This window comes from Thermobia domestica, chromosome 4, assembly GCF_964235325.1.
Source record: "Thermobia domestica chromosome 4, izTheDome1.hap1.1, whole genome shotgun sequence".
Classification (NCBI taxonomy): domain Eukaryota; kingdom Metazoa; phylum Arthropoda; class Insecta; order Zygentoma; family Lepismatidae; genus Thermobia; species Thermobia domestica.
In genome coordinates this window covers 81,052,655-81,066,166 of record NC_137457.1, presented here as the reverse complement: position 1 = coordinate 81,066,166, position 13,512 = coordinate 81,052,655, and positions in this window count along the sequence as shown.

Genomic DNA, 13,512 nt, shown 5'->3' with positions numbered 1-13,512 from the left:
CGGTCAATTATTAACTTCTTTAAAAGAAATTTACTGTGTAGTTTATGCGAGTTTAGTTATAGGGTACAATTTGCCCGCGAAATTATTACTCCCTTTCGTGAGAAGTCATTTTTTCCTGGTCAATTATTACCCTTCTTGGGAGAAATGTATAGTGTAATTCTATATAGTTTAGCAAGTGGGTACAATTTGCCCGGGATAGTATTACCCACTTTCGTGAGAAGTCATTTTTTCCTGTCCAGTTATTACCCTTTTTAGGAAAAATTAATTGTGTAGTTAAAGCGAGTTTAGGTATAGGGTACAATTTGCCCGGGAAATTTTTACCCTCTTTCGTGAGATTTCTTCTTTTTCTGGTCAATTATTAGCTTTCTTGGGAGAAATGTATAGTGTAATTCTATAAAGTTTACAAAAAAGTACTATTTGTTCGGGATATTATTAAAGATTTTCTTGTGAAATCATATTTTTCTGGTCAATTATCACCCTTTTTAGGAGAAATTTACTGTGTAGTTCAAGCGAGATTCATTATAGGGTACATTTTGCCCGGGACATTATTACCCTCTTTCGTTAGAAATCATTTCTTGCTGGTCAATTATTACCCTTCTTAGGAGAAATGTATAGTGTAATTCTAAAGAGTTTAGCAAGAGGGTACTACTTGCTCGTTATATTATTACCCTTTTTCTTGTGAAGTCATTTTTTTCCGGTCAATTATTAACTTCTTTAAAATAAATTTACTGTGCAGTTCATGCGAGTTTGGCTATAGGGTGCAAATAGCTCGGGAAATTATTACCATTTTTCGTGAGAATTCATTATTTCCTGGTCAATAATTATCCTTCTTAGGAAAAATTTATTGTCAAGTTCAAGTGAGTTTAGTTATAGGGTACAATTTGCCCGGGAAATTTTTACCCTCTTTCGTGAGAGGTCATTTTTTTCTGGTCATATATTACCCTCTTTAGAAGTATATTGTGTAGTTCAGGCGAGTTTAGCTATAAGGTACAATTTGCCCGGGATATTATTACCCTCTTTCAAGAGAAGTCATTTTTTCCTGGTGAATTATTACCCTTTTTATGAGAAATTTACTGTGAAGTTCAGGCGAGTTATGCTATAGGGTACAGTTTGCCCGGGATATTATTACCCTTTTTCTTGTGAAGTCATTTTTTCCTGGTCAATTATTACCCTCTTTAGAAGAAATTTACTGTGTAATTCAAGCAAATATACTTATAGGGTACAATTTGCCCGGGAAATTATTACGATCTTTAGTGGAAGTCATTTTATCCTGGTCAATTATTACCCTCTTTAGGAGAAATGTACTGTCAAGTTCACGCGAGTTTAGCTACAGGGAATAAATTGCCCGAGAAATTATTACCCTCTTCCATGATAAATCATTTTTTCCTGGTCAATTATTACCCTCTTCGGAGAAATTTACTTTGTAGTTCAAGCGAGTTTAGCTATAGCGTACAAATTGCCCGGGAAATTACCTTTTTCGTGTGAACTCATTTTTTCCTGTTCAATTATTACCCTTCTTAGGAGAAATTTTTTGTCAAGTTCAAGTGATTTTAGCTATAGAGTACAATTTGCCCGTGATATTATTACCCCCTTTCATGAGAAGTAATTTTTCCCGGGTCAATTATTACCTTTCTTACGAGAGATGTATAGTGTAATTCTATATAGTTTAGCAAGAGGGTACAATTTGCCGGGATATTATTACCCTCTTTCGTGAGAAGTCATTTTTTCCTGGCCAATTATTACCCTTGTTAGGAGATATGTATAGTGTAATTCTATAGAGTTTAGCAAGGGTGTACTTTTTGCCCGGTATATTATTACCCTTTTTCCTGTGAAGTCATTTTTTCCTGTTGAATTATTACCCTCTTTAGGAGAAATTTACTGTGTAGTTCAAGCGGGTTTAGCAATAGGGTACAAATTGCCCGGGATATTATTACCCTCTTTCGTTAGAAGTTATATTTTCCTGGTCAATTATTCCTCCCTTTAGGAGACATTTACTGTCAAGTTCAAGCGAGTTTATCTATAGGGTATAATTTGCCCGGGAAATAATTACCCCCTTTCGTGAGAAGTTATTTTTTCCTGGTCAATTATTACCCTTGTTAGGAGAAATTTACAGTGAAGTTAAAGCGAGTTAAACTATAGGGTAAATTTGCCCGGGAAACTATTACCCTCTTTCGTGAGAAGTCATTTTCTCCTTGTCAATTATTACTTTTCTTAGGAGTAATTTACTGTGTAGTTCAAGCGAGTTTACCTATAGAGTACAATTTGTCCGGTATATTATTACCGTCTTTCGTGAGAATTCATCTTTTTCCTGTTCCATTATTACCTTTCTTAGGAGAAATGTATAGTGTAATTCTATAGAGTTTAGAAGGAGGGTACTATTTGCCCGGGATATTATTACCTTCTTTCGTGAGAAGTCATTTTTTCCTGGTTAATTGTTACTCTTCTTAGGAGAAATTTACTGTGAAGTTCAAGCGAATTTAGCTGTAGGGTACAATTTCAGGGGAAATTATTACCCTGTTCAGTAAGAAGTCATTTTCTCCTGGTCAATTATTACTTTTGTTAGGAGAAATTTCTGTCAGGTTCAAGCGAGTTTAGCAATAGGTACAAACTGCCCGGCAAATTATTACACCCTTTTGTGAGAAGTATTTTTTTCCTGATCAATTATTACTCTTTTTAGGAGAAATTTATTGTGTAGTTAAAGCGAGTTTAGCTTCAGGGTACAATTTGCCCGGGATATTACTACCCTCTTTCGTGAGAATTCAACTTTTCATGGTCATATACTAGCTTTCTTGGGAGAAATGTTTAGTGTAATTCTATAGAGTTTAGCAGGAGAGTGCTATTTGCCCGGGATATCTATAAACTTTTTCCTGTGAAGTCATTTTTTCTTGTCAATTATTACCCCGTTTAGGAGAAATTTACTGTGTAGTTCAAGCGAGTTTAATTATAGGGTACATTTTGCCCGGGATATTATTACCCTCTTTCGTGAGAAGTCATATTTTTCTGGTCAATTATTACCCTTCTTAGAAGAAATTTTCTGGGTAGTTCAAACGAACTTAGCTATAGGGTACATTTTGCGCGAGAAATTATTACCCTCTTTCGTGAGAAGTCATTTCTTCCTGGTCAATTATTACCCTTCTTAACAGAAATGTATAGTGTAATTCTAAAAAGTTTAGCAAGAGGGTACTATTTGCTCGTTATATTATTACCCTTTTTCTTGTGAAGTCATTTTTTCCCGGTCAATTATTAATTTCTTTAAAAGAAATATACTGTGTAGTTCATGCGAGTTTACTTATAGTGTACAATTTGCCCGGGAAATTATTACTCTCTTTCGTGAGAAGTCTTTTTTTCCTGGTCAATTATTACCCTTCTTGGGAGAAATGTATAGTGTAATTCTATATAGTTTAGCAAGAGGGTACAATTTGCCCGGCATATTATTACCCTCTTTCGTGAGAAGTCATTTTTTCCTGTCCAATTATTACCCTTTTTAGGAAAAATTTATTGTGTAGTTAAAGCGAGTTTAGCAATAGGGTACAATTTGCCCGGGATATTATTACCCTCTTTCGTGAGATTTCATCTTTTTCTGGTCAATTATTAGCTTTCTTGGCAGAAATGTATAGTGTAATTCCATAGAGTTTACAAAAAAGTACTATTTGTTCGGGATATTATTAAAGATTTTCTTGTGAAATCATTTTTTTCTGGTCAATTATTACCCTTTTGAGGAGAAATTTACTGTGTAGTTCAAGCGAGTTTCATTATAGGGTACATTTTGCCCGGGACGTTATTACCCTCTTTCGTGAGAAATCATTTCTTGCTGGTCAATTATTACCCTTCTTAGGAGAAATGTATAGTTTAATTCTAAAGAGTTTAGCAAGAGGGTACTACTTGCTCGTTATATTATTACCCTTTTTTTGTAAAGTCATTTTTTTCCGGTCAATTATTAACTTCTATAAAAGAAATTTACTGTGTAGTTCATGCGAGTTTAGCTATAGGGTGCAAATAGCTCGGGAAATTATTACCATTTTTCGTGAGAATTCATTATTTCCTGGTCAATAATTACCCTTCTTAGGAAAAATTTATTGTCAAGTTCAAGTGAGTTTAGCTATAGGGTACAATTTGCCCGGGAAATTTTTACCCTCTTTCGTGAGAAGTCATTTTTTCCTGGTCAATTATTACCCTCTTTAGAAGTATATTGTGTAGTTCAGGCGAGTTTAGCTATAGGGTACAATTTGCCCGGGATATTATTACCCTCTTTCGTGAGCTGTCATTCTTTCCTGGCCAATTATTACCCTATTTAGGAGAAATTTACTGTGTAGTTCAAGCGAGTTTAATTATAGGGTACATTTTGCTCGGGACATTATTACCCTCTTTCGTGAGAAATAATTTCTTCCTGGTCAATTATTACCCTTCTAGGAGAAATGTATAGTGAAATTCTAAAGAGTTTAGCAAGAGGGTACTATTTGCTCGTTATATTATTACCCTTTTTCTTGTGAAGTCATTTTTTTCCGGTCAATTATTACTCTTTTTAAGAGAAATTTATTGTGTAGTTAAAGCGAGTTTAGCTATAGGGTACAATTTGCCCGGGATATTATTACCCACTTTCGTGAGAATTCATCTTTTCTTCGTCAATTATTAGGTTTCTTGGGAGAAATGTATAGTGTAATTTTATAGAGTTTAGCAGGAGGGTACTATTTGCCCGGGACATTATTCAAGTTTTTCTTGTGAATTCATTTTTTTCTGGTCAATTATTACCATCTTTAGGAGAAATTTACTGTGTTGTTCAAGCGAGTTTAGCTATAGGGTACAATTTGCTCGGGATATTATTACCCTTTTTCCTGTGAAGTCATTTTTTCCTGGACAATTATTACCCTCTTTAAAATAAATTTACTGTGTAGTTAAATCTAGTTTAGATATAGAGTACAATTTGCCCGGGGAATTATTACCCCCTTTCGTGAAAAGTCATTTTTTCCTGGTCAATTATTACACTCTTTAGGATAAATTTACTGTGTAGTTAAATTGAATTTAGCCATAGAGTACAATTTGCCCGAGAAACTATTACCTCTTTCAAGAGAAGTCATTTTTTTTTTTGGTGAATTATTATCCTTTTTATGAGAAATTTACTGTGAAGTTCAGGCGAGTTTTGCTATAGGGTATAATTTGCCCGGGGTATTATTACCCTTTTTCTTGTGAAGTCATTATTTCTTGGTCAATTATTACCCTCTTTAGGAGAAATTTACTGTGTAATTCAAGCAAGTATACTTATAGGGTACAATTGGCCTGGAAATTATTACCCTCCTTAGTGGAAGTCATTTTATCCTGGGCAATTATTACGGTCTTTAGGAGAAATTTACTGTGTAGTGCAAGAGAGTCTAGCTATAGCGTAAATTTTGCCCGTTATATTATTACCCCCCTTTCGTGAGAAGTCATTTTTTCCTGGACAATTATTACCCTTGTTAGGAGAAATGTATAGTGTAATTCTAAAGAGTTTAGCAAGAGGGTACTATTTCCCCAGGATATTATTACCCTTTTCCCTGTGAAGTCATTTTTGCCTGGTGAATTATTACCCTCTTTAGGAGAAATTTACTTTGTAGTTCAAGCGAGTTTACCTATAGGGTACAATTTCAGGGGAAATTAATACCCTCTTTAGTGAGAAGACATTTTCTGCAGGTGAATTATTACTTTTCTTAGGAGAAATTTACTGTCAAATTCAAGCGAGTTTAGCTATAGGGTACAAACTGCCCGGGAAATTATTACCCCCTTTGGTGAGAAGTCATTTTTTCCTGGTCAATTATTACCGTCTTTAGGAGACATTTACTGTCAAGTTCAAGCGAGTTTAGCTATAGGGTATAATTTGCCCGGGAAATTATTACCCTCTTCCGTGAGAAGTCATTTTTTCCTGGTCAATTATTGCCCTCTTTAGAAGAAATTTACTGTGTAGTTCAAGCGAGTTTAGCTATAGCGTACATTTTGCCCGCTATATATTGTTACCCCTTTTCGTCAGAAGATATTTTTTCCTGGTCAATTATTACCTTTGTTGAAGAAATGTATAGTGTAATTCTATAGAGTTTAGCAAGAGAGTACAATTTGCCCGGGATATTATTACCCTCTTTCGTGAGAAGTAATTTTTTCCTGGTCAATTATTACCCTTTTTAGGAGAAATTTATTGTGTAGTTAAAGCGAGTTTAGCTGTAGGGTACAATTTACCCGTGATATTATTACCCTCTTTCTTGAGAAGTAATTTTTTCCTGGTCAATTATTACCCTTCTTGGGAGAAATGTATAGTGTAATTCTATATAGTTGAGCAAGAGAGTACAAATTGCCCGGGATATTATTATCCTGTTTCGTGAGAAGTAATTTTTTCCTGGTCAATTATTACCCTTTTTAGGAAAACATTATTGTGTAGTTAAAGCGAGTTTAGCTATAGAGTATATTTTGCCCGGGATATTATTACCCTGTTTCGTGAGAATTCATCTTTTCCTGGTCAATTATTAGCTTTCTCGGGAGAAATGTATAGCGTAATTCTATAGATTCTAGCAGAGGGTGGAGCTCCTCCGTTGCTAAGCGGTTAGCGTACGCGCCTTTGGCGTGGGAGACACGGGTTCGATTCCCGACGGGAGCTCATGTGGTTCGGATTCCACGCTAATCAGTAGGTCCACGTCTCATATAGCCTCGCTGCTGAACGGGACGTTAAACTCAAAATCAACTCAACTCAACTCTAGCAAAGGGTACTAATAGCCCGGGATATTATTAAAGTTTTTCTTGTGAAGTCATTTTTTCTGGTCAATTATTACCACCTTTAGGAGAAATATACTTTGTAGTTAGAGCGAGTTTAGGTTAAGGGTACAATTTGCCCGGGATATTATTAACCTCTTTCGTGAGAATTCAACTTTTCATGGTCAATTTTTAGCTTTCTTGGGAGAAATGTATAGTGTAACTCTATAGAGTTTAGCAGGAGGGTACTATTTGCTGGGATATTATTAAAATTTTTCCTGTGTAGTCATTTTTTTCTTGTCAATTATTACCCCGTTTAGGAGAAATTTACTGTGTAGTTCAAGCGAGTTTAATTATAGGGTACATTTTGCCCGGGATATTATTACCCTCTTTCGTGAGAAGTCATTTTTTCCTAGTCAATTATTACCCTTCTTGGGAGAAATGTATAGTGTAATTCTATATAGTTTATCAAGAGGTTACAATTTGCCCGGGATATTATTACCCTCTTTCGAGAGTAGTCATTTTTTCCTGTCCAATTATTACCCTTTTTAGGAAAAATTTATTGTGTAGTTAAAGCGAGTTTAGCTATAAGGTACAATTTGCCCGGGATATTATTACCCTCTTTCGTGCGATTTCATCTTTTTCTGGTCAATTATTAGCTTTCTTGGGAGAAATGTATAGTGTAATTCTATAGAGTTTACAAAGAAGTACTATTTGTTCGGGATATTATTAAAGATTTTCTTGTGAAATCATTTTTTTCTGGTCAATTATTACCCTTTTTAGGAGAAATTTACTGTGTAGTTCAAGCGAGTTTAATTATAGGGTACATTTTGCCCGGGACATTATTACCCTCTTTCGTGAGAAATCATTTCTTGCTGGTCAATTATTACCCTTCTTAGGAGAAGTGTATAGTGTAATTCTAAAGAGTTTAGCAAGAGGGTACTACTTGTTCGTTATATTATTACCCTTTTTCTTGTGAAGTCATTTTTTTTCCGGTCAATTATTAACTTCTTTAAAAGAAATTTACTGTGTAGTTCATGCGAGTTTAGCTATAGGGTGCAAATAGCTCGGGAAATTATTACCATTTTTCGTGAGAATTCATTATTTCCTGGTCAATAATTACCATTCTTAGGAAAAATTTATTGTCAAGATCAAGTGAGTTTAGCTATAGGGTACAATTTGCACGGGAAATTTTTACCCTCTTTCGTGAGAAGTCATTTTTTCCTGGTCAATTATTACCCTCTTTAGAAGTATATTGTGTAGTTCAGGCGAGTTTAGCTATAGGGTACAATTTGCCCGGGATATTATTACCCTCTTTCGTGAGATGTCATTCTTTCCTGGCCAATTATTACCCTTTTTAGGAGAAATTTACTGCGTAGTTCAAGCGAGTTTAATTATTTGGTACATTTTGCCCGGGACATTATTACCCTCTTTCGTGTGAAATCATTTCATCCTGGTCAATTATTACCCTTCTAGGAGAAATGTATAGTGTAATTCTAAAGAGTTTAGCAAGAGGGTACTATTTGCTCGTTATATTATTACCCTTTTTCTTGTGAAGTCATTTTTTTCCGGTCAATTATTAACTTCTTTAAAAGATATTTACTGTGTAGTTCATGCGAGTTTAGCTATAGGGTGCAAATAGCTCGGGAAATTATTACCATTTTTCGTGAGAATTCATTATTTCCTGGTCAATAATTACACTCTTTAGGATAAATTTACTGTGTAGTTAAATCGAGTTTAGCCATAGAGTACAATTTGCCCGGGAAACTATTACCCTCTTTCAAGAGAAGTCATTTTTTCCTGGTGAATTATTACCCTTTTTATGAGAAATTTACTGTGAAGCTCAGGCGAGTTATGCTATCGGGTACAATTTGCCCGGGATATTATTACCCTTTTTCTTGTGAGGTCATTTTTTCCTGGTCAATTATTACCCTCTTTAGGAGAAATTTACTGTGTAATTCAAGCAAGTATACTTATAGGGTACAATTTGCCCGGGAAATTATTACCCTCTTTAGTGGAAGTCATTTTATCCTGGTCAATTATTACCCTCTTTAGGAGAAATTTACTGTCAAGTTCACGCGAGTTTAGCTATAAGGAATAAATTGCCCGAGAAATTATTACCCTCTTCCATGATAAATCATTTTTTCCTGGTCAATTATTACCCTATTAGGAGAAATTTACTTTGTAGTTCAAGCGAGTTTAGCTATGGCGTACAAATTGCCCGGGAAATTACCTTTTTCGTGTGAATTCATTTTTTCCTGTTCAATTATTACCCTTCTTAGGAGAAATTTTTTGTCAAGTTCAAGTGACTTTAGCTATAGGGTACAATTTGCCTGGGATATTATTACCCCCTTTCATGAGAAGTCATTTTTCCCGGGTCAATTATTACCCTTCTTACGAGAAATGTATAGTGTAATTCTATATAGTTTAGCAAGAGGGTACAATTTGCCGGGATATTATTACCCTCTTTCGTGAGAAGTCATTTTTTCCTGGCCAATTATTACCCGTGTTAGGAGAAATGTATATTGTAATTCTATAGAGTTTAGCAAGGGGGTACTTTTTGCCCGGTATATTATTACCTTTTTTCTTGTGAAGTCATTTTTTCCTTGTGAATTATTACCCTCTGTAGGAGAAATTTACTGTGTAGTTCAAGCGAGTTTATTATAGGGTACAATTTGCCCGGGAAATTATTACCCTCTTTAGCGAGAAGTCATTTCCTCCTGGTCAATTATTACTCTTCTTAGGAGAAATTTACCGTGTAGTTCAAGCGAGTTTAGCTATAGGGTTCAAATTGCCCTGAAAATTATTACCCCCTTTTGTGAGAAGTCTTTTTTTCCTGATCAATTATTACCTTTATTAGGAGAAATTTACAGTGAAGTTAAAGCGAGTTAAACTATAGTGTACAATTTGCCCGGGAAACTATTACCCTCTTTCGTGAGAAGACATTTTCTCCTTGTCAATTATTACTTTTCTTAGGAGTAATTTACTGTCAAGTTCAAGGGAGTTTAGCTATAGGTTACAAATTGCCTGGAAAATTCTTACCCCCTTTTGTGAGCACGAGGGTACAATTTGCCCGGGATATTATTATCCTCTTTCGTGAGAAATCATTTTCTCCTTGTCAATTATTATTTTTCTTAGGAGTAATTTACTGTCTAGTTCAAGCGAGTTTACCTATAGAGTACAATTTGCCCGGGATATTATTACCGTCTTTCGTGAGAATTCATCTTTTTCCTGTTCCATTATTAGCTTTCTTAGGAGAAATGTATAGTGTAATTCTATAATGCTCGAACAAGGACTAGCATACTTCCTTCCTTCTTCTCCGCATCTTATTACAATTTAGACATTTACGAAATTTGCCGCTCCGAACAGAAACTAATCAACATTATTTATTTTACAAAATTTGGTTCAGCGTATATTTCCCTATAAAGCTTAAAAGCATGATTCTGTGTTCGAAAGTGGAGTTTACAAACAGTAATCCAGTCCAGAAATGGTTACCTGGTCGATAAACTGTTATCCGGTTCCTTAATAGTTATCGAGAGTTAATAGACGGTTCTTGAAATTAAAATCGGTTTTCTAGTTCATTAACTGTTCCAGTGTCCTATATTGTTTCGAGTCCTAAAATGTTTTTTGAGTCCCAAAAAAGTTTTCTAGTCCTTGTTCGGTTGCGACAAATTTTCTTTCCTTGTGTTCTCGCGGCAACATTTTCAGTGGTCTGGTGCCATCTGACAATACTCTACGGATTCTTCTTCTTCTCCGCATGGGACGAAGAACTATGGACTGTTTTTCCTCAGTGGCGGATGGCACATGGCGATTGATTTCCTCACGACACATTTTCACACTACCCATTCCGAACATCACGCTTCACAAACACACCGAGTAACCGAATGCATATATATGAGCGGCCTGTTTTCTATTTAAAAGTGTAATGGAATGTATTCACGGTGCCCTGTTGTGTTGAAGTATATATATCTAATTTCAATAATGTTAATATGTTTCAGAAATCTCCGATAGTATAAATGAGTCTGTATGGAAATACTGCAGCAATTATGATAGCTCAGCCTTTTATTCCTGATCGCCACTACAATAGATAGTACACAAAGTATCCAACCTTAAATAACTATGCATATAAAATAACTTTATATCTGTGTATTATAACGGTCATACAGATTTTTTATGTAAGTCACTATTCGCTCAGTTTTACTACAGAAAGTCACATTGTCTATGAGTGCTGGTATGAATGGATGTCTTGCAATATAATTTCGATATGTCTACAGCAAAACAATCGAAATTAGTATTTGATACATAGTTTGGAGTTCGCTTAGGTAAATAGTGACACCTTCAATTACAGTTAACGAGAACTAAGCTCCTATTACTACCCAGGGTGGTTACGTAGTGCGTGGAAAATTGAAATAGATCGGTGTTAGTGTTGAATCGTAAGTTTTCAGCGTCGCTATGTTAATTTTTCGCAGTTGTGGGTCAAATTTATCTCAAGGTGGCAATACCCATTTAGCCTTAATAGGAGAAATGGGAGGGCTAACATCGAAATGATAAAACAAGACCCATATTAGTGTCGAATTAATAATTTTGGTTGTCGCTTTGACAAAAAGAGACACTACGGATTGCATTTAAGTTAAGCCTCATTATCACACTGAGGAAGTTTGTGAAATGGTTAAATGCAAAATTAATATTCCTTTCAATCTAAGAAAAATATTTTGTCAAAATGATACGAATGATATGGGATTTGGGAGGAGTGACAAGTAAAAATAATGGAAAATGAGTGATTGTAGTGTTAAGCATTACTTTCTTTTCCGTCGGAATTAATAATGATCCCCTAATTCCCTTCGTCATCTACTCTGATCCACGTCCTCCTCTGCGATGACTACACTTGTAAGAGCTTACACTTGTAATATTCTTTTCGGTACTTAACTCCTCTAATGGTTTTCAGGCTGCATCTCAAAAGCCAAGTAGTAACTCCTATTACTAATATTACATTAGGTGGGTCGTAATGGGTCGGTACATCAATGTGAGTCACTACGAGTGTTATTTCACCGTGGGCAAGGTCCTGTTGACCTACGAACCTCTGATCCACTGAGCCACTCCATTTCTGATTTTAACATTCTTTATCTCATTTGAAAACGCAACCCTGACACCAAGATGACAATTTTGAACTTTCATTTTTCCTGATCACCATTCTGGAAAATTGCGAATATATTAAAAACTGTTTCTCCGATTGCCAAAATAATATTTTCCTCATATTTCAAATACTCGGAAACATATATTTCGTCAGGAAGATTATCTTTCTAAGCTACTTTTTAAAATTTCACTTTCGGAGTCCGCCATTTTCAAAAATGGGATCCGCTGAAAAAATCCAAAACTGGAATGTCTATGCTAGTGTGTTTATAAGAAAAAATAATTTAGTATGTCTCTAAAACATATTCAATTAATAAAATTATCTAAATATATATTAGATATTCTATATATAACACTATTGCTTCGATTAAATGTTGACATATTGTTGCCCGAACGTACACGATCACGCAGGTAAAGCAAAAATACACACAATTATGATATGCATTTTGAGGAAAACTAGTTCATTTTTTAGTTTTTGATCTGAGAACAATGAAACCAAGTCTTCTAAGGAAAATCGAAAAATGTTATTGGCGGAATTTCATAATCTCTTTGAAAGAAAAAGGTGGTGGTGCACGAAGTTAGATTACATTCTCTGCTTATTTGTGGTTTTTGAAGTGTAGGTTCGAGTGTGTGAGTTTGTGTTATCGCAGAGGAAACAAGTTACCGAAAAATGTTTACATCACTCGAAAATTTTCTATTATGTATGCCTTACGTGTGAGAGCTGACATTTAATTTGTAATGTCGATGTTTGACTCCAGTTGCCGGGAAGTGTTATCAATTATATTTTGGTTACAGCGTAGTAGACCAAGGTAAGAGCTGAGTTTCTCGTTACATTTTTTCTAGTTGGCTGAAACGTCGAACTGGGTTGGGAAATTTTGAACGGAACATTATCTCAGGCGTACTCATGATCTAGAGGGAACGAAAATATCTTTCTTCAGACTGCCACTTCTGTAAGACACAGACAACATTAATTACCAGTAAATCTAAGCACACAGTACAGGATCCAAATTTCCAATCGAATTGATACAAATCCTATAGAACAGAAAAGGTACTTGTAAATCTTTATTGAGATGTAATGAAACATTTATTGACTGCTGCAAGTAAGCAAGCGAGGAAATGCTGGCTTCTCGTAAGAAAAACTGAATGACTGGCAAATTATTGAAAGTATTTCAACTCTGAGCAAAACATAAACCGTAAGCTCGACTCCATTGTAAAAAGAGGATGAGGATGAATAGATAGAACGATTGAATCTAACCATTTAAGCTACAGAATCATCTTTGAACTCATTAATGGCTTATTGTCTTCATTATTGCACATTGTTTCAGGCTTTTTGTCTGAATTTAAAAGTTAGTGGCTTAAATGAAAGATAAAGTAAAATAACAAACATTTTGAATTTGGGTGAGAATGAGGTAAAAATTTGATTTCGGATATAAAACTTGGATATTTTTACGAATTTATAAAGTTATGGCGCTGAACAATAGTATTAGTACATTCTTTAAAGTTCAAAATACTTTAAAACTGTTTAATTTGCCAAAACTCAATAATTATTTTCTTTTTTTTTTTCGTGAAAGATTTAAAATATTTATTTGAACTGAAAATAGCAAAAATTAAAATTAATATTAAAACTTGTAGAGAATAAGTACTAATACATTTTTACACGTGAATTGGAATTTT